The sequence below is a fragment of the Nomia melanderi genome, chromosome 8, assembly GCF_051020985.1.
Source record: "Nomia melanderi isolate GNS246 chromosome 8, iyNomMela1, whole genome shotgun sequence".
Taxonomy (NCBI): domain Eukaryota; kingdom Metazoa; phylum Arthropoda; class Insecta; order Hymenoptera; family Halictidae; genus Nomia; species Nomia melanderi.
In genome coordinates this window covers 11,166,639-11,190,665 of record NC_135006.1, presented here as the reverse complement: position 1 = coordinate 11,190,665, position 24,027 = coordinate 11,166,639, and the positions used below count along the sequence as shown (strand labels likewise).

General features: G+C 47.0%; 1 protein-coding gene and 1 long non-coding RNA gene across 4 annotated transcripts in view; one reads left to right on the top strand and one right to left on the bottom strand.

The window, feature by feature from the left end:
• sano (CABIT domain-containing protein serrano) overlaps positions 1-24,027 on the bottom strand; it is a 232,343-nt gene that overhangs the window by 127,534 nt on the left and 80,782 nt on the right. For all 3 annotated transcript variants that reach the window (XR_012999083.1, XM_076369736.1, XM_076369735.1), the window contains one exon: positions 8,057-8,111. The gene's annotated coding sequence lies outside the window, so the exon portion shown is untranslated. The remainder of the gene's footprint in view (positions 1-8,056; positions 8,112-24,027) is intronic.
• The window catches only part of LOC116427517 (uncharacterized), a 121,759-nt gene that overhangs the window by 18,209 nt on the left and 79,523 nt on the right, over positions 1-24,027 (top strand). The window lies entirely within an intron of this gene.

The window sequence follows — 24,027 nt, the reverse complement described above, 5'->3', positions numbered from 1 at the left end:
TCGCCGCGCCGCGGCTGGAGCCTCGCTTTCGATGGGATAATCGCGGATTCCTCGGATACAGTGATTTACGATCCTGCCTGCTCGTCGATGCAAGACGAATTTCGAGGCGACGAGAAGCTGCCTCCGCGCGTCGCCGCCTAGTCAGATTCTAATCGCCCAGGCCGGCCTCTGCCCGCCGCGTTCCTCGTACGCAGACCAAGCTACCAGCACTCTTTCCATCTTAGTCAGAATTTCGAACGCGCTGCCTGGGGATTAACCCCCTGCCTTGCGATTTAATTTCGTAGGTGCATTTGTTAGAACTATTTATCGTTAATAATGCACTAGTAAAAGAAAACATTCTATGTCTGGATTTAGTATAAACCATACAAACTGCCAGCAAGAACAATAATGTTACATTTAATCTTAACGCAACTCAATGACATTTATCTTTGCCTCGTGTCTGACTCGATATTGTAAGGCAAGGGGTTAACGGTAGGACTACCGAGAATTTAATGCTGTAATACGGTACTTCTGATTTCTTCGGATATTCGTTATAGTATTCGGTTGGAAGTGTTTAACATGGATGTTTCGGATATTTTATCCATTCCTGATGTCTCCTTTTTGTAATTATTGAAAAAATGGCAAATGTGTATCTGGGAAAGTATTGGAGAAATTGATTTAGCAATACGCAAACTGGATTGTGAATCGATTGAAGTCTCAGTAGGTGCGATGTTAGAGTTTCCATAGAGGAATTTCTAAATTTAACTGCTCGGTGGTATTAGTGTTAAGGGTTTTAAGGTACCAATAGTTATGGAATAAGGAAACTAAAACCCTTTGAGCGTCACGTCCGTTAGAAATAGACCCCGTTTACTTAAGTAGAAATACCCACACATGATTAGAATGTAAGAGAAGTTTGTTTTTTATCTAGATCATTTTGAGCTAAGTGAACATAAAAATGATAATATAAATTAATAGGTTTAGTAGTGGTAACTTGCCGATGGCAAATAAATGCAGGATATAGGATTATTTGGCGATACAGTTAATAGGGGATTGTTAAGTACGGAGTTGACACGGAAGGTCACCGGCGCAGATCGCATCACATACAAACGAGCAACGTTTGAAGTCATACAAAACAGGTGAAAGGGATATCTAGATTAGATCAAAGAAAAACGAGTTAACCCTGAACCCTGGGCTGTCGCGCGTCACTTTTTCTTATTTACTGTTACCATTTAATTATAATAATTGTATTCATCCACGCAATAAAGATGAATAATAATAATTTAATCTATCGGGCCGGTTGCATGACGAGATAATTATTGAAGCGCGCATGTACTTTTAAGCGAGCGATGACTCGTGGCGCTAATGTATAACGTCTTTAAATTGCAGCGGGAACCAGGATCCTTGAGTTTAATCGAGGAGAACATCTAGAGAATATCTGCGAGGCTTGCAGTATCCTTGAGAACTGGAGCATTATTTTCTTATGGTGCTCTATTTAATATTATACCATTAAAGTCGTTCATTAAAAAATACTGTATCGGACATTGCATCATTTTCTACGGTCGTACCAAATTGGTCCCTTCAAGGATATCGGTGCGTACGTGCGCATTTCATTTCTCTTGTTTAATACCGAAACTCAATAATCAGGCACAGTGACACACTGTCGTAAAATTACCCTGTTCGTTGATTTAAATGACGAATGAACGACTTAACAAGAAAATGGAATATTGAGAAAGTAAAAGGATGTCAACTCTACTCAAGTTCCTCGAAACAACTCATTCTACAAAAGCTGTCATTTAAAATAACCTTTGTCGTTAAGATCTCGAATCTAATAATCAGTCTACATAAAATTTTCTGACGAAAAAGAATCATCGACTAGTGAACGTCACGACAGGAAATTGAAATAAATCGGTAATCACGAGTATTTATCATGTCGCGACCGGTAACTGTCGTTGTCCCGTGTTTTCCTCTTGCGTCCGAGCGTAAGGGTACGTTTACAGCGGAGTTGCGGTGGAAACTAACAATTGAACATGATCTCAAGATAAAAAAAATTGGTGGACGACATTGCACGTATTCTTAGGTTTCTTACCTCGCTGAGGAGTTATTAATATTGCCGTTGTAAAATTGATTTAGATATCGTTTTGAATTGTTGGCAGTGCGTCAGGCGAATATCAGTTACTCGTTGGAGAAGATTAAAAACTTATGTTTAAACAATTGAAAATTTCAAAATTAAAAATTTCGTAACTTGTATCTTTGAAAATTTGAAATTATATGACTGTGTAACTTTGAAGCTTTGAAGCTTTAAAAACTGGAAAGTTTGAAAACTTGAAGTTTTGAAAATCAGCCTAGCTATCTGGTGATCTCCTAACTTCACTTCCACGTTGCGCCCTCGCCGCAGCTCCGTTGTACATGTACTCTAAGAGTGCGTCTTCATCGGTTTTATACGCGAGCACCTTTGACCAGCGTGGCGCCGTTCTTGGCCGGGGCAACGGGCAAAAACCGCTGTAGCCGGGACAGCGCCGACTCGCGCCGCCCGTGACGGTACACACAAGCCCCGTTACCGTTATTTTTCGGGTCGATGTCGTCGCCGCAACGCCGTGATTAGACCGTACATGACATTTAAAGGGCAACGCGTTCGCTCGACCCACGCGCATCGTCCTCCGCGGTTCCTTTCAAAAACGCTTCGTTGTCTCGGTCACTTTCAAAAACGATTTTTAAAACCGCTGTGCACCGTACATTATTCATAAACAGTGATCTCTATAAGAACCTATACTTTCATAGGATTACATCAGGAAAAGAAGTTTCGATAAATTTCGAATGAACCGACTGCGTATTCCGTCAAATTTCCTGAATCTTTCAAAACAACTTAATTCTGAACCAAATACTGCAAAGGATCTTACAAACCACTGTCACTTATTGCGATTATTTATTCACTTCAGTTAATACTACAAAACACTATACAGAAATATCAAAAACCACGTGCAAAGGAAAATAGAAATAAATGAAAATGTTCATCCCGCAGATGTTTTATACTAATTAAGGTTTAAAAAGAATCATTTCTCCTCGAGATCTATTCAACTCGATGAGCCCGATATTCTGTAGAAAAACTCGATCCCCTCGTTCTGCCCGTCACCTACGACCCCGTGGCGAGGGTCAAAAGAATCCTCGCTAAAGGCTGCGCCTATGCGTCCAACCACTCCTTTAAACGAGGCAGCAGCGAGCACAGGCCCCTGGCTATCGCTTGGAAGGGGAGGCAGGGAAGGTGGGGGAGTCTCGAGAGCGCGAGAGCGAGAGGGTCGGAGGGGGAGGAGAAAAATGAAAAAGTCACCGATGCCATGCGAGCGACGTGACCCCTCGTCGGTGACCCCGGACGAACCGGCCGACGACGACGAGGATAGGGGGAATGCCAGACCTCAGGCTACGTTCACAGTTCGCCGAAAAAGGCATGCTACACAACCGGCGCGCCGATTGTGTTGACCGGTCAACGTGCCTCCTTTGACAGCCGGCTCTCTCTCTTTTCCTGGTCGCGTTAATTTATAGCCGATACAAATGGAAATATCCACCCGTATGACTTCTTCGTGGGCCCCCGTCTCTCACGGCCAGCCAGCGCGATGCAATCGCCGCGGTGATACGTAATTGTTCGAAATTGAATAACTTTTCGATCCGTTGCCGATGCTCGGCAGAATTTCTCCAGCGATTATTGCCGGCCATTGTTACGCGGAGACGAAGACTCGAATATTTCTTGAATAGTGAATGGGCATGATAAATTCAGCTGAACATTGTGGGATATTTAACGGTCGATTCGACGATTGTTTCCCTTTTTTTACTTTGGACTCAGTAGAGTGGAGTATTAGAATTATTGACAATTAGATGGATTGATGTTCAGTGGTAGATTTGTTAATTAGAGAAAGAAGATTGCGATTGGTTGTAATCTTTGTCCTAAGTCCTTTAAGAAGGTTCGAGGTATACTTGATTTGGGGGAATTCGGTAGGATATAAATGGTGTCAAACGAGTTCGTGCATTTTAAATGGTGTTTCATTGTTCCGATCCGCGAAACTATCGAAACGCGACGAGATCCAGCTAGCACGGTAGCAAACTTGCCACCGGAAAGGTAAGTCTCCAGGGACGGCTACCTATTTATCCATTCCTGGTACTACTCGTTAGTCTCCTTCGACTTTCCTCGCTTCCTGATTGCTTTCCTAGCCCGGCGTATCGTGTACCTGCCTGACCAGACAAATTCCGGTCGTTAAAGCTCAAGTGTCCAGGCATTTCCGCGCGCGTGTGAACCGCGTGAACCCTGCCGGTCTTACTCGAACTCCGTTTTGCCACCGGACGATCGCCGGTGACTGATTTCACTGAGATGTAAAAGCTTTCTCTTTCGAGTTCTCCTTATTTCGTTGTTTATTGACGTGTCGACTGCGAGGAGGATTTCAAGTAAACAATTAATATTTCATCTGTCAGTTATAAATTAACAGTAGAATATTATAGGAATTTTCTTTTAATACCGTAATAGTTACAACACAGAAATTACACGCGGTGGATTCCTATTTCGGTAAGAAGCTATTAATATTACCATTAGAAGATTGATTGCGAAATCAGTCAAGTTTTTAATTATTAACAGTGCATCGGATAAATACCAATCATTCAATAGAAGTTTGAAAATTTGGAAGACTAAAAATTTGAGTATTTAAATATTTGAGGATTCGAAAATTTGTAAATTTGAATATTTGAAGATCGTTAAATGTATTTAATAATCTAAACATTTGCGAATGGAAGCACGAACAAATTCCGGAGAATCGTAAAAATTCGAAGACTAAAAGCGGTCGCGTGATAATACAACGAAACAGCTCAACCGCCGGCAACAGGTTCGGCATACCGAAACGTCACGCGTCTCCGTGAACTCGATATTTCGGCGCGGAACATTAACGCGCCGGCTTTATCGAGCCAACAAATCAATCGGACGTAACCGTGTAGCGGCAATTATCGCGTGGGCAAGTTGCCGCGTCGATCACACCGATCCGTATTAATGGTCCGACCGCTGGCCCGATAATGGACTGTCAAGCGATACACGCTGGATAACCGGCGTCTGCCCGGAGTCTAGGATTTCACGGCGGGGCCAGGTAGCCGCGCCGATTCCCCGCGTGTTTACGACAATGCGCAAAAGTTGATCTCTCTACGATTCAGCACCGTAACGTCATCGTTCCCGGCTAACGAACAAGAAGTCGGCCATTTTACGCGCCACTCACCCGAGGCGTATCTCTGACCTTCGAGGGTGGATACACGCGATCGTCTCTCGTCCCATCTCTCTCTCTTTCCTCTCTCGGCCCGTTTAAAAATCATCGCGATAGAAGAAACAACTTCCAGCCGTAATTAAACCATTGACGTTCGAGGTACCGTAAAGGGTCAATCCACGGTCCCTCGAACATCATACTCGGCACCGAGCAAGGAACGCGCGGCCTTTCGACCGGGCCCCGCATAACTGCAGTCACGCATTAATGGATGATATTTGTCTGAACCGCCTGCGAACACTGACAAGTGTTTCGAGCGGGAGGCGTCGGGAACCAGCCGCCCGGCTGCCTAGGCTATCCCGTAGGATTCCTCGTGATCCGTGACTAGACCCGGTCACCGATTAATCTAACCGTCGCCGGACGATCGTTGCCACAGAAGGAACGCCGTCGTTTCGCCTGAGATTTGAAGACAGCGGAACAATACGTTTCCCTTACAAAACATTGCGATCTCTTGAACCTCAATCTCTAAACCTGTTTGAAATACCACTGAACAAGTAGACAAACAGCGATATATTGTTTTTACTCAAACGCTGTCAAGGAAATACGTCTACATACGAAACGAGTTTTAAAAGACTTAAACTACATCCTCATTCCAGTTAGAAAACCGTCTAACAACACCGCGAAATCAACAGCCTTTAAACTCCACAGAGACTCATCTCCTAAACTCGTCTAGAAGACCAGTCTACAGACCAAAGATCAAATATCCACCGTCGGTCCGCTTAAAAATCATCCATCAACGAAGCACCGATCCTAAAGTAGAGAAAGATCAACGTAGTCGACCTGGAGATCGAACCGAAACGACCTACGAGCTTCGTGTTCACTGTTCAGACGGTCCGAGCCTTAGACTCCAAAGCCTAATCGCGGTGCAGCACGGCAGCTAGCTAATCGGCAAATCGTTCACCCATCAATTTCTTGCGCGGAAAAATCAGTTCCCGCGGAACTGTCCCACATCTCGCGAGCGGCTCGACATGAACGCGTTGCTCCGTCATCGGGCATCCTCTAAGCGTCTCCTCTGTTCGCAGAGGCACGGCCGCTGGCCTCTGCCGACTGGCTGTCAGTGTACCTGCCGGCCAGACAAATTCCGTCCATTAAGCGTTCGAACGTCGCCGTGTGGTGGCTGTGAACCCGCGCGTCCTAAGGCCCCCGTGCGCCGTTGGAATATAATGCCCGCGCGCCGTGGATTGACCCTTGCGGTACTCCCACCATATCGCCCCGTCACCTACACGACCGAGGCACCGACGCGCACGACCACCAACCCGATGTCCCGGACCCGGCGAGACCGCGCCGCGGCAATGCGTCTCCACGCTTCGCCTCGCCGGACCCGGCTCTTGAACGTGCCGGGGTCATATTCTCATCGGGCGATGCATGGCTCGACTAGACCGTGGATAAGTACCTCTCCGCTGAGACAGTTCGTCGGGGACTCGGGAACAGTATTTTCGTTGCGCGACTCATCATGCTTCACGTTCTTTTCCACGTAACGATGTTGATTTTCACATTATTTTGGTTTCATCTGTTGGTTGAAGTTCAGTGGAAATACTGAGTATAAATGTAATTTCAGGATAGTTGGAATGGAACTTTGGAGTGTGGGTATAGAGTTTCTTCTAGAGTTTGATCGATAACAGGAGTAATTATTAAGATACGTGTAAGAATGATTGTCATGAGACTTTAACACTAAACTACCTGAAATAGGTTCAAATGACCAATTCCTGATGTCTTTCTGTAATTATTAAAACAATAGCAAATGTTCTTCTGAGGAATTATTAAAGAAATTGATTAAGCACTACGCAAATTCAACTGTAAATCAATTAAAGTCTCAACACAAGGATTAGATTAAAAATGAAACTCAATAGGTATGAAACGTGTGATCGACGTTCGTGCCGCCACTCGAGACCAACGTTTCAGATGCCGAGAGTGAAGGAGAGCCGACGGACGAAACGAAATCCAAAAAGAAGACTCCGCATATAATACAATTACTATCCCGGTGATCGGACAAGCGGACTTCCCTCATTCACCGCGCGAAAAAAAGAGGAAACGTCAATCGATTGAGTGCTTTTCACGATCCATTAACCCTGGGAGTATATACAGGCTATTCTTCTCAACGCGATAATACGTTCACGGTGACGCGTTCGGGAATGGCCGGATGTTAGCGAAACGCAAGCCCCGAGTTTGGAAAGACGATACGCAAAATGGCGGGTCGTAATGTGTCGCGCGACCGCACGACATTCGGTTTTCTACGGTTTACTCGGTCGATCGACAGCGCCTTCTCTCGGAGTAAGACACTCGGATCCCCTCGTTGATACTAGAGCTACCGAGCAGTGAAATTGACTTCCTATTATTCTTCCGCGGATATTATAAGAGTGTATTTATTGAGATGTTGGTTATCTTGTGTTTTAGTTCGTACATCAGCAAATAAGGTTATTCAGTAATTTCTCTGAGAAGTCGTTGTATCTCTCAACGATTGTAAAAAATGAAATCAGGAATAGATCATTTTGAGCTGTTTGATAGTTGTAGTGTTCATGACACGTAGAATTTCGAACCGGTAAAGATTGCGACGCGCAGCTAAGAAGAAATTCGAGCGGATCAACTGGCCCAGAATCGAGGCGAAAAAGTTCGATATGCTCATCGATCAGTCGCAGAGTAAACTTCCGCTTCGATGTTCTTGCGTCATAGAGATGCTAAACAAACAAGTCATCGGCCCGGGCAACGCTGGACGTAGAAAAAGTCAGCTGAAGAGAGCGTTAATTGGCCATCGATGACTTGATGAAAAATTTGTTACAGATGATTCCACTCACCGATAATATTGCTGCACTCCACTGCGCGCTCGGTGCTTCCGATTTTCTGTCGGCACTGAAACATTGGGAGAACGATTCGTTATGGACTGATTTTAAGTCGCCATTCCGATTAGAACAGACTAATATAATATTCTAAAGGAACCATCGCATATATTTATTCTTTAAACAGCAGCTTCATAGATTTTAAAACCATTTTGTACAATTTATCGTCGTCTTGCTGTATCGGGACAGTTATAAATAATTTGTTATTATTATAAACGGTAAATACTAACCGACAAATTCATTACAACTGTCCAGACGTATAAATAATATTGAAGAATTAGGATTCGGACAATGAAAACGATTTTGAAACCGAGTCGAAAATTTCGCTCGCTTGTTGGCAATTTCGTACCGACCGCTCGATATTCTTCCCAACGAGGCTCACGCCGATCGGTTCTGCTCATAAATTAACGGAAGAACAATCAAATCCTCCGTTGGGTATTTCTACGCGGAACAACAAAGAAGAAACAGAGGCAGATGACGACGAGGCGGCGTTAACGAGCCATTTACCCGTTACGCCTTAATTTGTCCAACCGTGCATGCTAGCCTAACGACGATCAATCGTCAGAATTAACTTTCTGGTTCATTTGCGGCCTCGGTGGATCGTTAAACCGGCGAGAGGCTGTTCGCGAGCCGGCGCGCGCGGCTCGCTCCGATCGATTGTAAAACTCGAACGTCCCATCCCGCGTTGACGCGACGATCTCGATGAATATTAACATCCCTGTCGAGTCCTTTGACGCGTTTATTCGCTACCAGAATCGATCCACCTAAATACGAGGTGTTTCATTAAGGCACAGAAATATCGAGTTCTAGAAACTTCGAGCAATCAATTTCAATCTCCATCGCTACATGTAACAAAGAAGAATCTAAATACCATTTCCTTTCCAAACTCAATAAAATTCCATTTCAAAACTCTACAAATTACTCCTAGAAATTCCAAAAGTTAAGTTCGACATAAGACTACTCTCAAAGTGCAAAACGAAGACTCAATTCGAAATCTCAAATCTCGCGTCAGAAGGTCAAACGAGAAGCTTTTGCGCGTCCAACTTTAGAATCCCATATTACCAAATCATCCAAGAAAACGTCATTGTCCCGTTGCTCCGTTTAGGGATATTAAAAATTCTGAGTTCATTCTCCGTGATCCGTTCGTTTCCGACTAAATTTCGGGCCAGTCCTCAATCCCAGTCCGGTAACCAGAGTATACAGGGATCGAGCGAGAGAGAGAAAGAGAGAGAGAAAGAGGGACCAGTTCAGGAACGTGACACCGCGCGCCGGCAACAGACACGGGCTGGATTATCCAAGTAGAAAATGTAATGGAACGAGTAAAGTTTGCGTTCACGCGTCGTTGAACCTGGCCGGGGCCTGTAGCAGGGACGGGGACAGAGGGCGGCGGGGCGAGGAAAACGAGAGACAATGCCGTCGACGATGGAGAACCGCCGCGATTAGGTAACCGAGAACCGTATCGACGTGGCTCGAGACCGGCCCCGTGTGGGTGTACGACACACGTGGAACAGGAATAGGCGAGCGCACGCGTTGGCCGGACAACGCGTGGCGCGGGCCTGTTCCAGATTCCGTGGGCCAGCCTAGTTTTCCGAAGGAAATTCCGTATGCCGTCTTCGATTCGACGGAATGTCGATCCTAGGAATGGAGTAGGCAGCGCGATTCGTTTACGATAATCCGATTCTCATGTCAAACCTGTAGATTGTCGCGCCGATCAGTGATTGATGTTCTTCGGGTACTATTGATCGAGTGCTCGGTTCGATGGAGTGACATTAAAACGGGAGAGATTAGAGAAACGACACAAGGAATTCGATCTCACAGAAGCTGGAATCATTAAAGTCTGCTACGCTTGGACAACTCGGATAAGATGATCTACAACAGATTGTGTAAGATGTCTACCCGATATCTCTGTGATCGAGGTCTAAAAGCTAAGGCCTCGGAAACTTTAGAACGCATCTTCGAAGAAGCTTCAGAATATCCATATGAGAAAGTTCATACACATACGAATTTAGTAGTAGAACCTATTTCTAACTCTCTCGTGTAACCCACAGTGATTCATAAAAGAAATCTTAAATAGACCAAGCGTGACTCTGGTGTTCCAGCGTTAAACTCCGCAGCTACCATTCCCAAACGGTCCCGCAAGGAATATCCCTTTCTCCTATCTACTTCAATGGTGCTCGCTAACGATACGCTAACAGCGGCGCAACGAGACGCGCGGATCCTCCTAAACGCATTCCGAGGTGTATCGTGTCTGCGATATCGTCCGAAGCCGGTATATCCTCCTCCCTCGCAACCGGTGCCCTCCCAAGGTCAGAAGAATCCGCGTCCCTCCCGGCCGCGCGACGCTGCTAGGCTCGCTAGAAACCGGAGAGGGTGGCGGGTAACGCTTGGAAAGAATAGCAGACCCGGTCGCCGTGACCGGGCCGCGGGGTCATTAAATTGCCTTCGTACGCGATTATCGTCCCCCGCGCCACCCTCTCCGTCGGGCCTCTCGCCTACCCTTCTCGTTTCCCATTTTATCTGCTGACGGGATCCCGTGTTCTCTCCCGCGCGGCCGTTCGCGTTTCGCGTCCGCGAAGATCGTCGCCGATAGATACGGTTCCCCCTGGCGCGGCGCGGGAACTCTCCCCAGCGCGGCACTCCGCGCGAGAGATAGAAACCGCGCGTTTAAACACTCGGACAAATTGAGGCCGGCCGGCGTGTCCGCCTTCGAGGCGGAACGCGCGCGTTCTACGCTCGCCGACGGGACAACAGTATAAATACAGGGACCGTGTGGGCCGCGTGCTTTCGCTCCTCTTTTTCCTGTTTGGTGCCCACCCCTCGCCGGGCGGCACCCGCGGTCTTGGAATTCAGAAGGTTGCCGAAAGGTGATCGGTGGTGTCAGAGGGAGGAGCGTGATGATCGAAATGCAGCGAATGTCTGGATCGTCTTGAGACGAAGGTTGTATGTTTAGAATATGGAGGAACCGAATTCGGGATGTGGGAGGAGCTAGTAACTACTTGGGCAAGAGTGTTCGCGAACATTACGTCCTGACTCTTCGAGACTATTCGAAAAATAGGTTCATGATAAACTCTAAACGAAATCGTTCTTCTACAATTGTGTATGTCGCTTGTAATGGCTTTGCATTTCACGAAGGTTGCAATGTCGATTTTGAGGACTTGCGAGGTTTAGGATAGTTTAGGTTTCTAAGCGATGAGGATTTTCGATTTCTTCAACGAATTTTCGTTTGTGTAATCTTGTTCTCAATGAATCTTTAGAGAGTAAGAGTTCTGGAAGCTAAGGATTCGCTGAGGATATTTGAACGTTTGAGTGCCAGGATTAAGAGATCGAGGATCAGTAATTGGTTGCGAGATGTCCCTAGAAGAGACATGTGCTGGCTGCAACTGATGAGAATTAGTAGGACGAACTGTCACGCTCCAAGAATTTCGAAGTGGAGAATGTAGCAGCTGTCGGAAACTGGTTTCAAAGTGGACATTATACGTTTAATTTGTATTAAAGAGTCTCTTGACGCACGATGATATAAATCCGCCGTTGATAACCGGTCAAAAAGTAATTTCTATCGGAAATTATAAGGGACAGGTCTTCTTATCGCTGTTTTGGATTATTAACTTTGACATTCGATTACGGGAAAGTACTAACATCCATGTCATGGAGCTGCAATGGGCTTAGGGAGCGCATGCAAATGCAATTCAGCGCGATTAGCCGTATAAAGGCTCAGGTGGAATTCTGGGGGGCATCGAGCCCGATCTATTCAATTGTGAAACGATGAAAAGTATCACGATCTCGATTCCTCGCGGTAAAGTGCAACGATGCAGCTAAATAGGCCGGAGTCTCACGCTCGCCAGTGCATCTAGGCTTCGGCGCTTCAAGGTTGCCCGCGAGGATTGGTGTCGCGCTCTAGCCTCGGCTCGCCGCTGCAGACCTTTTAGTGATTTTGCAACGAAATCTGCGACTCTCCAGCGACAGTTGCGCAACGAATGCCGCGTATTGTACTCGTCCCGCGGGCGGCGGTATTATAGAGAACATCTGACACGGCTGCCTAGGGAGAGGCTAATTGAAACTGGTGGAGCAGCGACGAGCGCTTTTCCCTCGTGTTCCGAGAGTTCTGAAATTACAGATGCTCTGAAACTTCAGGTCCGGGGTGCATGGGACAGGAATTCTTCGAATTCCGAGGACTTGTATCTTCGAAACCTCTTGGCTTCCCAAATCTCGAAGTCTCGAAGTTTTATAAGATCCTGCGAATTTTCGACTCTCAAATCTTTGAAATTCCTCGGATTCCAAAGTTCCAATCTCTCGAAGCTTTGAAATTCTTTGAATTCTAACCGTCTAATTCTGCTCCCAATCCTGAACTTTGCACCTTGGAATGCACCGAACTTGCTAGACTTCCTAGAACTTTCAAACTTCAGCGTCCGAGCTTCTCAATCCATACACTGATAACTTTAGATCTCCACTTCTAAATACACGCGTCACTCACCCGAGATTCCAAAAAATTCCACTCCCGTATTTTCACAAACCCCTAAAAAATCGAATGAAAAATCCAAAGAAAAACGCTGTAGCCGACCGCCGAGTTGCTCAGCACCCGAATCCCGCGTCCGGAACCTCTTCCCACGAGACTCCGAGACGTCCGCGCGTTCCTCGACACCGACTCCGGTGAAGTATTGCACCCTTGATCAAACCCGCGCCTTCTAGACGGCCGGTTTTTCCAGAATTCCCGGTGCGTTCACGTCCGGGGAGCGCTACAACGCGGCGAGCGGGAGGGAGGCACGGGGATCGGTGGTTGATGTGTGGCGTCATTGATTATACGTTGCAATAATGCTTCACGACCAATTAAAATGCACTGTTGGATACTGATATACTGCAAATTAACCGGCGGTCCGTACTCGCTTAATCAGCATATTTATTGCTGCTGGCTAGTCGGCCAAGGAACAGTACGTGCGCGTAACAGAGAACGACAAACGTGCGTAAGCGAGAACGGGATAAAGATAGAGATAGACATAGAGGGAGAAAGACCAAGAGGGACAAAGAGAAGTAAAGAGGGATGGGGAGAGAATTGCGGAGGAAAGGTGCGAGCGACGGTGTAGCTCAATGTTGTAACTAGTACCAATTTCATTCGAGATACGTTTAATCCTGGCATCGGAATGACTCGGTCGCTCCGCTCGTATAATGAGAACCCTTCGGCCAGCCACGCTCCGAGTCATCTTGCTCTACTAGTTTCGGCGTGGCGGAACCGCTGTGTATAGACCGATCGAACCAATGGCTCCAGCCTCCATTCTTAATAGATCCACGCTTGTTTTCAGTGAGAAAGGCTCTCGAACAGTTTCCATCCTTTCGGAAATTGGTTTACATGATATCTTCATCCTCTTAATTTCTTTTGAACATTTCTAACGATTGGACTGTTAGTAGAAGTATTATTAGTATCATATGGAACATACGTAGCGTTTAAGGTAATTTCAAGAAGCATAACGCTGAGAGGACTGTTTTAGAGTATGAATATGGTCTTCGCCGAAGAGTTGCAGTTAGGATTGTCGGTGATCGTCAATCGAGTCAAGCGTTATTGTTCTTAGTTGCGATTTAATATAATAGTAGTTTTAATCTTTAGACCTTGCATATATTCAGTCCACAACATATCTCATTATTTCATCATTTCAAAAATTCGCGATTCACCGTGAACCCAGAAGAATTCTCGGTTCCCAAAAATCTCGAATCCACTCAACCAACAGCCAATTGATACTTCGAGATGTCCTTTACCCGCTCCAAACTGATATGAAACAAAACTATTTTCATCGGCTTGCTGCTCCTAGAAGAAACGCTCGGAGTCCTTTAAACGGGGCCGACTTGCAATATGCTTTATCCCATCTCGGATCGCTGAGCACCGATGTATCCGGTAGTACCTACTGGCAGGGGAATTGATAAAAGTCCTTTGGCCGGCGCGGGGGATTTTCTCGCGGACAAAGGTGGATCGATAAGAGCGACGCCGGGTTTTCAATGGAACGAGACACGAGTCGGCGGGGATTGACAGCGAATAAGATTATTATTGCCCGTTGTCCACCGTATCTTTGCATCTATCTGGCAACGATCTCTGTCTTCCCCGGTAGCGCATCGTCCGCGTTAGCAGACTCGGCTACCGACACACGTGCGCTTACACGCGCACAAACGCACACATACAGGCGCACACACATATATGATACATACGAGCAGAGCACAGAATAGACTGTCCGTATTGTCCCGTTGCTTTTATCCGGGCGAGCGGCCCGCTGACAACAATGACGCCCGATAGATATTTATGCAGTTATTATCTTATTCCGCCGCGGTCAATTAGATTTATCTCGGCTAATCTTCGGCCATTTCCACTGACGTTTATTGCCGGTCGCTCGGCCGCGACCGTTCCCCGCTCGCTCTATTATTCCGCCATTAGAGCGCCTTCACCTCGCTGGAAATGATACTGTTTCCTGCGGAGTTCGACGGGAGTTCGGCCGATATTACGGAAACAGTTGGCGACGGCGACGGGGTAGACAATCGGCGGTTCAGGGACTCCGAGCAAGGGAGCACTGATCGTTTTGGCCGTGAGAAATCGATTATGGCACCTCCGGCACCGCGCGTAACGAAACGCGATTAGAAAGCTCGAGGAATGAAACGACAGTGGTATGCCAAATGAGTGGAAATCGGATTGTTTCGGTGGCGCTAGGGAATTGGACGGAACGCTCGGCCGGTTTTTGTAAACGGTAGCTTGCGGCGTTCCGTCGGTGTCATTAAAAGTAATAGCCTAAACGCTTGTATACTTTATTGAGCTATTCCAGCAGCGGAGACTTTGATCAACGGGAGTTGAAACGCTGACGATCGGATGAGTAGCGGATCGTAGAATTATCCGGACGTCTTAGGCGATATTGTGCGGCTGACGTTTTCGTTAATTAACCCGTCGCTCTTCGATATGATCGAAAGGTTCGCTAATGATCGCGTGAACTGGGATTAAAACGAAATTGCGCCTGTTCAGGAAGTTCCATCGGGAAAACGACAGTTTAGAGTTGCAGTCTAGGTTTAGAAATCCGTTGGAGCGCGCACGGTTGAGTCGCAGCTGCCGGGAGAACGGCGTTTAATCGTCGAAACGCGTCGTACCGCGGCGCGCAATATAATTTTTCTTCCGGATACGGGCGTTTCGTGAGCGGGACTCATTTCCACGCGAGTGCGATCAACAGTCGTAAGTCATCGTTTATGGGGATCGTGAAGTTAAGAACGCTGTTATCCCCATCAAACGGAATTGATGCCTCGGAATGGCCCCCAATCTTGATAAAGTGAAGACGTCCGAAGTGCAGTTAGGTAACCAGAAGAATGGTCAACTGGAATTGAGGGATCTGCCGGCGGGAGACGCTTCTGACCTTCCACGGTATCGCCGCGATCGGGCGCAGATCGTTATAAAGACCGTCCCGGAATCGGTTCCATTAGCCCTAAGTGCAGTCAATTATCGTTCATCGCGGAATTAATCTCGCGGCGCGCCGGCAGAAACATCGTGGCAATAATAAACGTCCCCGCGGATAACCCGCTGACTCTTTGTTCTTGGGCCACGGACGCGGTACCGTTCAGGTTTCCGCGGATCGGACCACGTACCGGGCGTCTCAAAAGTTCATCGCAATTGTTCATCACCTTTCAGACTTCTCGTGCTCGGAAAAATTCGAACGATCAGTTCTAAAGAAGCCCATCGAACCGACAGTTCAATGGTAAACACTCTTTTCACAGTTTATCAAAAGTTCCATCTACTGTGTTTCTTACTTCCCTTCCAATATAAACCCTCAATCTTCCATTCTCAACGCTTCAAAAGCAGGCACAACTATTCCTCACTTCCCCGTGAAACCACGCGTGCCCAGCGCACTCCGCAAACGTAAAACTTCAAAGACCACCTCAAGCTTTCAGTTTCATTTTTCAAACTCTCAGATTGATCTTTTCACGTACCAAGGATTCGTGACACCCGTTAGAGAGCCGGCTGGTTGTTCAACTTGTCTCGCGAGAGAGCATAACCTTTGGCGAGACGACGTACCGCGGGGACGCGCCGTGCCGCGCCGCGGACAGAAAGAGAAAGGCGTAGAGGGAAAAAGCCAAAGGGGAAGAAGAGGGTGACGCGCGGGCGCGTACATAGGCAACGAACTCGCAATTATCGTCGGGCAGGGGAATACGGGTTCCGGCGGGTTATTGCGGTCGGGTGCAGCCCGGTGACTTCGTAATTTAGCGGCGGTGTTTGGCGGCCGCCTCGGTCTGGAGTTACGACGCTCTCCGCGTTTGGACTAATCACGCTGATAACGCGCTCGTCCCGTGAACTATCGCCGGCTGGAATCACCGCGCGGTCTCCTGTCTCCCCCCTCCCTCCCCTCGCTCTTTGCCTCCTTCTCTCGTCTTATCTCTCTCTGTCCCTTCTTCCCTCCCGCCGTACTCCCCCTCGTCCAGCGAGCAAGGGAGAGCAGCCTCGGCAATCCGGTTGCTGAGTTGCGTGACCGCGAAAATCTATTCCTTCGTACTGCTATCTGTTATTACGGACGTATTTACTTAAGTGTATTAACGAGGCCGCCGCTGTCGTATCTAACGATCCGGCAATTGAATTAGATTGTTATTCGTGCCGCGTTCCCCTACGCTCGTTCGTCAACTCCGCCGCCTGGACGAGGGTGGCTGCGCTGGATCTCACCGCGACGTTACGCACGAAATACGTGTGAAATGAGGAATGTAATCTGTTTGTCGATTTGGTCGTATGGGAACGGTTGCGTGCCATTTTCAGCGACCCTCAGCGAAAAGTCTAGGTGAAGCGAGTATTTGCATGTTGGCTCGAATGTTTGCCGATGCACTGTGTGTATTTACTTGTTTCTGTGACGGAAAGTCTGATGGGAAGGTGAAGTTTGTTTTTGGAACGTGTAATCGAGGTGGTTTGAGTTCATCGAGCTGGCGAGGAGATTGAATCGTTAGGGCTGCAAGCAATGGTACTAATGATTCGATCGGAGTTGAAAAAGAATGATAATTGAGTGAGAATTCCTCGGGATATAGAAAATCTCATGCTTGTTCCTTTTCAACGACGATCGAGCTGGTGATTGTTCTTCAAATTCGATGTTGATGTTTTCTCAGTTCCCTGGTCACGTACCTAACACATGTGCCAATGTCTAGGTTAGGCAGCCAGCTTGAATCGTCTGGCCATTTACCTTGAACTCGACGAATCCTTTCAACGGGAAGATCACTTTAACTGTAGACCGACCTGTTACGATCGAACCAGCTGTGAAAAGGTCTTTCAAGCTGTCCGACCGCAACACTACTTCGCCCGAAAGAACATTATCCACGATAAATCTATCTTCAGACCTCGAGAACGGATATTCTTTTCCGATTCTCTATCGCCAAAGTAACTTCAGGCCAACGTCTGCAGCCCACGAGGTTACTACTCTCGCCTCGACTCCCCCACAGAAAACTGACTTCAGCTTTGAAACATCGTTACCCTCGCCCGACACCTCCACAGAAAATTGACTTCACCTCTGAAGATTTTCCTGAACCTCGTACAAAGAAGATAAAGGTGGCACGCGATCATCGCCCACGGCACCCAACGCAACATAAAACTGTCCCCATACATCATAACCTCGCTTCAGATTTGTATGCACTTACAGTCAAGGAAAAATTCTCAGGAAATAATAAAATACGAAGGTAAAATACGAAGTTACGTAGAACTTCGCTGCAGTACCTGGCTTAGTCTTGATCTACCGAGACCATTATCTCGCAGAATCCGATTCTACACGGTTCTCCTTGGGAACGTTCATTTTACTCGCGACCACCTTCCAAGAACCGCCGACCCCTGCTAGACTATCCCCTAAAGCCGGCTTCGTGAAAGTAAAGATTCGTTCTTCGCATTCAAAGAACCGCCGTTGATCCTCAAACATAGTAATTTCCAAACACTCCTATTCACCCATATCCTATTCCCGACAAGCAATTCAACCTCGAAAACTAACACTCTTAAATACGAGAACCATATCTTAAAAACCTTCACGAAAGCCACTTACAATCAATTCAATCCTTTGCAGACGAAGATTCTTTGAAGTATACATTACCTTCTACAGATTCTGCCGAATCACATATCAAATACCTAAAGTAATGTAGAATAAGGAAACTATATACAGATTTCTCGCTGTTCGAGTACCTACATCATTTCTTTGCAACTTAGCATTACAAACATGAAAGTTCAGTCTCGGTAAAGTGTCGACATTCGTCCGCAAAGAGTTAAATTCTTTATTATTTCACTGCTTCATGAAACCGATTGTCCAAAGAATGTTCAACGCGTCCAAACCTACTTATCTTTCAACCCTAAGTTACAGGTTGACGAAGAGTTCACCATTGTGACCAACTTGACATTCCTTCCAAGTGCCTGTCCGTCAACCGACGGCACGCATCAACTTCCGTTCCTGAAAGCAGCCGACGGAAGGATCGAAGATCCTCGCGGTACGATAAGGGAGGGCAGTTTCTCCGGTTCATTCAATTAGCGCGTTATTCGCGCGGGGCACGCTCGTAACTCGGCAAACGGTGGCCACGGCCGCAGCGAGTTATGACGTTTCCTTCTAGCCCCCGTCGTAAAGATTACGCGGGGGGCTGGTGCCGGCCGCTCCGGGGTTATCTGGACACGAAATCGGCCGACTGTCCTATCCCATCCCATCCTCTACCCTATCCGCGGAACCATCCTCCGTGTTTACGAGTCGGCTGCGTGGCGCGCGACGTAACCGGCCGATAGCGACCCGGTAATTGCGTCGGGATTGCCACCACCTCTGTCCTCGGCCTCCTGGCCCCATCTCCAGGCCAGACCGGGTCGTTCTTAACGTGACCGGACCCCCAAGCCACGCGGGAGCTAACGAGCGACGTTTTTTCGTTGCGCGGAACTCTTTCACTTACTAGCTGATCTGTCAAAGGTGCAAATGGTTACTAGAGTTCTTGTTGGGAAATTTGGGATTGTCTTCGTTGATGTCTTGGGATATACAAGTGGGAGATACCAGTGATTTTTGCAGAGTTTCTAATTAGTTGTTCGAGGGTTTTAGTTTGAGGAGTAGATTAGAGGTTCAGATCGAGGATCGTATCGCTTGGGTAGCTTAAAAGTGATCTGTGAAGTTAATAGGACAATAATACGCTTCCAATATTGGATTCTTCCTTTAACTTTAGATTATATCCGTTAATATTCAAGTTCCTAGATTCCGACCTCTGAAATTGGGAACAAGTATATGGAAGGATAAACGATGATTCTCCATTGAAGGATAAACACAGGCATCGCGTTCCCGAGTGCAGCGTTCGATTCCCGGTAAAGGAGAGACGAAATTCCGCGCGGCTAATCCCCGTCCCCGCTCGTGTTTCGAGGGAACGGCAGAGAACGGAGCGGTACGCCCGTTTTTCTGGCTGCTCCCCTTACCTCCATATTTTCTCGGTAAGGATAATCGTTCAGTGGAACGCGCCCGAAATAAAATTTCGCCGAAGCACGTACGAAGAAACTGGTTCCAGCGTTCGGCGGACGGGGCGCCGCCGTCCGCGCCACTCTTCCCTCCTTGTCTCTCCTAATAAACGAAATTGACTTTCCGCAGGACGCCGCGCGCCGCGCCGCGGCCCGAAAAAGCGGTCGCGTTCAGAGGAATGCCCCGTGTCCCTTGCCCGAGGCGGATCGCGCGCATCGGGCCGCGAATAAGAACTCTTCTTCTATCGTGGATCTCGGTTACGTGCTCCACGCAGCGACCACGTACGACGATATAACAGTCGTCGAAAAAAAAGAAACGAAAAGAACGAGGGAGAACCATTAACTTCTCGGTTTCTTCGTTTAATCATCCTCTGGCCGGGGAGGGCTTAAATATTAGACCTCAATCCTTTCCTAGCACATTCTGTCTTTGTCGATCGGAGAGTTCATTGTGAATCTAACTGTCGAGAGTGTTAAGTCTTTGCACTTGAGAGGTGACTCGTAGTCAGCATTTGATATAGCAAATCACTTGATACAACAAAATTATAATGTCTTGTGTTTAATATTGAGTTCTGTGTAATCCGTCGATACATGACAATTCAGATAAAATAGTTTTATCTGTTACGATTTCAAAGAATGTCTATCTCATCAGAAAATGTTGAATATCTCTAACGGTAAACTGTCGAATGCGAAGAGCTGACTGTTCATGTCCATTGGTTTCGATTAAACGAGATAAGTTCAACGATCTTCGAATATTATCCCGAGTTCAGTGTGTTCATTGGTGTTCTCTTCGATTTCATGACAAGAACGATTAAGCAATTAGTAGAACGATAAACCGGTATTTTCATAGAAAATTATCAAACTCATTTGTACATTACCTAAACCACCTTTCTAAGTTCGTTCGATTACGAAGGATCATCCACTGGATACGAATCTAACGAATTATGCGAGCCAGTCAACGGAAACCCGAGAGCACACCAACAAAAGGAAAGTCGTTAGACGATAAAACGTCGGATGCGTCGGAGGCCGATCTCGTAGGAGAAACTGGCCGACGAAATTTTCTCGCGTCGGATCGGTGCGCCCGATTACGCGCGTTTATTGGAACAGCGTTCGATTAGCGCGTCTAATTTATCAGCCGGTTTACGCGGCTCTACGGTTCAGGCCTTTATTGCCGCGGAGATATGCTAATGCAACGCGATAGTCGGTCGGCGTACCCTCTACACGACTATCGGCGCGGATCGCGGCCAAGTATCGCGCGCTTTCCTCCGATCCCCGCGAGTTACGCTCGTCCGCTGCGTTATCGAGCCCTCCTCTCGTGCCGTTTTCGCGAGACCAAGCTGATCGATGCGATTTTTCTCCTATACTCGAGCTATTTGCACGCCAAGGCGATTGCTCCAATTTCTTCGTTTAATTCGAATTCAAATACCAATCGGTTTAAACGATGGACCAATAACAGAATTTTATTAATTCTCGAAGCCTCCTTTTCGTGGACTTTACTCTAGATATCTGATCTCTGGTAACTGTCGCATCTATTTAAGTTTATGGAACAGCTACCCGATTGACAATTTCCTTTTATAGTTTTTATATGATAACAGAAAGTATTCCTCAGACTTTGATTAAATTAAGCATTTTGTCGATAATTTCATAGGCTAGGAATGATCATTTTGTCAAATGAATGGCTCGCGTAGTAAGTATAGAATGGTTTTCTTGTAGCGAGAAATCAGTCAATGTTGATAGTTGAAAATAAATTAAAGCGCGGAAGGAATCAATGCTCTCATTTGGATGAAACAACTGAATTTATCGCAGATCTCGCGAAGATAATTATCACACAATCGCGATTAAATAAACTGCCCTTAAACCTTCATGCAAATGCAGTCTAATTACCGCAAACCTATTCCAAACCTCCGATTTGCTTTCTTAAAGCGCGGATAGCTACGCGCTTCCACAATAGCTGTTGGAAAACGCGAGAGATCCTTGAATTCCAGTCCTGCGACGCGAAAAGAGATTGACCTCGCGGCTAACGTCGCCGCGCATCTCTCCCGTGCCGCGGGAATTGATAAAACGAGTCGCCTTCACCTGGATACAGAACGGGTTTGGATTCCAGCGAGGCTTCCAGCCCACTTTCCACTCGATTTTCCTCGAGCTTCCTACGTGCTCTCCCCAGTTCCGAGTTTCTCGACTATCAGAGAATATTCTGAACCCTTGCTTCAATCCTAACACTCTATTAGATTCTGCTCAGAGTCGAACCTGACATTTGACTCGGTTAACGTTCTTCGGTAAAATATTTCGAACTCAAATCTATCAATACTATATTCTTCATCTATCACAATGTCGGCTACCAATAAAAACGACAAAAATGATATCAAGAATTGTTCATTCTTCTCTCGCTGTCTTCGCTTATCAATTCGACTCAACTTAAATGTCTCAACGTCTTCGATCTATCCTCAAATTTCCATTTTGATTCTTAGAATCTACATACAATAGCGTCGCGATGTTGGAGTAATAGAGAAAAACTCTTCCGTCTCGCAAAAAGAGGATAAGAGAACATTACTGCGCAACCCTCGCGTCCTGAGTCACTCCAAAAAGTTAAAACGTCACAAAAGCAAGAAGACTCTTCGACTCGCGATGTTCCGGCCGTCTCGGTTTTCGACGCATAATCATCATTAACGCGCAGCAATAACAACAGAAAGAAGCGAGACCGAATGCGATGATAATGACCATGCGTCTAAGCAGCCCGGATATCGCGAGTGGCCGATTCCCCTTGCTCCTGTGCATGTTTAAGTCTAAGGCCGATGGAACTAACATGACAGGCGAATAAGTAGCATGTACCGTCAGTTGCCGGCGACCTGGCACTCTCGTCTAAGTGGTCAGATTCAAAGGCGCACGCCTTGTCCACGCGGATTTTCGGTTCTGGTGTATGACTATCTAAGACGGCACGCACACTAAGGTCACGCGACGAAGAGCTCGAAGAGCCATTTCGTGACTCACAATTGGATTTTAGAGCGACTATTTCTGCTCTTAATTTGAGGGGAAATTGAGGAGAACACAGTTTACCCCGACGTTACTGTAGAGTTCTGTCGTGGTTGTGGAGTTTATTGAAGGATGCTAATGCAGTGATGGATATCGTGAGTAAGGATAGTTAATCGTGACGAACTTATTAAACGTATAAGGTATTTAATGTAAATATATATATACTAGGGTTCACCGCACTACGTGCTACGCTATGAAGTCGTCTATATCGCCGGAGTCAAACTCGTCCCCGCTCGGTCGCTCTCGCCCCTTATCTTGCTCTGCACTCAGACACACAAGCAAACACATTTTTCCCTCTTCGCCCGATTTCTAAAACTAAAACATTCGTCCGACGCATCGTCCCAAACACTTAAGCAGGTACGCCACACTGCATTCATGCATTCATACTCATAACGCATATACGCTCGGCCAGCCTACGCCAATAAGGAATAGGGTAGAGGAGAAATTACAGCGGAGTGAGGAAAACGCAACTGTTTAGTTGCTTTCTAGCGTCACTGCCAGTAACTGTCGGTACTTCCGTCTTTTTCTTTCAAAATCGCACAGCGTTACCGCTGCGGCGTTGTCGCTCGTTCGCATAGGTCCTTATTGTCCAATCAGTCCGTTCTGTGGCTTCTTCCCGAGATCAGAGGATGACGAGCGCGTTCCGCCCGGTGGGAGCCGGCGATTGCGCATAAAAATCGGCGTCGATTAAGAGATCCTTGTAACCAATCGGCCGGCAATCGTCGGGTTGCTTAATGGGAAGCCGTTGAAATTACGGCTCGAAACAGCGCCGGCTGAAATGGCACCGGGCGGGCGGGTGCCGCGTGCGTCATCGGCCGCGAATGCGCGATTTGCGCAACAAGGCGGCAAACGCCGGCCGAGCTCCGGCGATCGGCTCGCGCCGCGCGTGTCCGTCTTTAATCGCTTAATTGTCGCGCACGCGACCCTCGTGGATAGCGGGGAAGTCTCGTTACCCACTTTCGGTGGCGGCCAAGTCCCGACACGGACACTTCTCGGGTTTCTGTAACCTTTCACCGCGCGGTACGCGTCCGTGCCTCCGTCGCGAGGAATCCGGGATACGGCTAGAACGCTGCTGTTGTTATTATTCGCGTTGTATTACGTTTCTTTGGGTCACACGATTTAATTGGGCGACTAACGGTCCGGGTAAATGAAAGCTCGGGGAGTTTTGCAGCGTGTTTCCGTTGCATGTGTTCCGAGGTGTAATCCGAGGATCGAAATTATTGGGTTCCTGGGTAATTAAAACTCTGGACGATCCGGAAGGTGGAATGGAGACTTAGTTCATGATGAGTTTAGTATATGTTTGTAACGGGTCGATTACTGATGGTTGTTTGATAATTGTTTGGAGTTCAATGATGATGATGATTATGAAGTACGTATTTCTTTAATCAGTTTTGAGTATTAATGGCAATACGATTAGAAGGGAATACACTGTTTTGAGTGATATAGTAAGGCGATTTCTTGG